Below are 1075 nucleotides of genomic sequence, written 5' to 3' on the forward strand. Positions count from 1 at the left end.
CTTAATGCCAGTAGGGTTAGGCCAGGTTAGTAAGCCAGGTGAATAAGTCCAGGGGATTCATACTGAATGAATAAGGTCCAGAGGTTCATAAGGCAGATGGGTAAATCTAAGTTAGCTAAACCATGAGGTTAAGACTGTGTCAGGAAACCAAGCAATTTAAAAGGCCAGGTGGCCAAGGTCAGTATGTTAAGGCCTCCCTGAGTAGAGCTAGGTGGCTAACTCCAAGTGGGTAATGCCATGAGTTTAAGGGTAGGCCAATTAATCCAGGAGAATAAGGCCATGAGAGTAAGAATGAAAGGTAAAGGCCGGGTAGGAAGGCCAGGTTGGTAAGCTATGTTGGTCATCTTGGCTGGTGAAGCCATGAGGTTAAGGCCAGGTGGGTAAGTCCAGGTGGTTAATGCAAGGTTTCTAAGTTCAGGGGTGAAGGGTAAACCTAGAGAATAAGGGCAGGAGTATTAATCTAGGGGAGTAAACCTAGGGAGGTAAATCCAAGGGTTAAGACCTGGCAGATAAAACCAGAAGATTAAGGACAGTTGTGTAAACCAACATTAAGGCCACTTGGGTCATGTATGGTCAGTAAAACCAGGTGGGAAAACATGATGGCTAATCCAGGTTGTTGAGGCCATGAGGTTAAGGCCCATAGGGTTAGGTCTGGTGAGGAAGATTAATGGGGTCTTGCCAGGGGGGTAAAATGAGAGGGGAGAGGCCAGGGAGTAAAGGCAGGGAACTAAGGCCTCATGGGCAACATCAGGTGGGTCATGACCAGAGATTGAGGCCAGCAAATTAAACCTAGGTGGGTAAGAACAGGTGGATAATGATGGGTGGGAACTTATGGCCAGGTGTGTAAAATCAGAACTTTTAGGCCATGAAATTAAGTCTGGGTAAGTAAGGCCAGGAGGTTAATAAGGAGAGAAGGATAATGCCAGGCTCCTAATACCATGTGGACAAGATAAGGTGATGAAAGCAAGAAGGTTAGTAAGTTTGGCTGAGCGCAGCCAGGCTTTTAAAACCAGGTTTATAAATCCAGCTGAATAAAAGACTATTTGGGTAACACCAGGCTGGTAAATTAATAGGA

The sequence above is a fragment of the Mandrillus leucophaeus genome, unplaced genomic scaffold, assembly GCF_000951045.1.
Source record: "Mandrillus leucophaeus isolate KB7577 unplaced genomic scaffold, Mleu.le_1.0 Scaffold1094, whole genome shotgun sequence".
NCBI lineage: Eukaryota > Metazoa > Chordata > Mammalia > Primates > Cercopithecidae > Mandrillus > Mandrillus leucophaeus.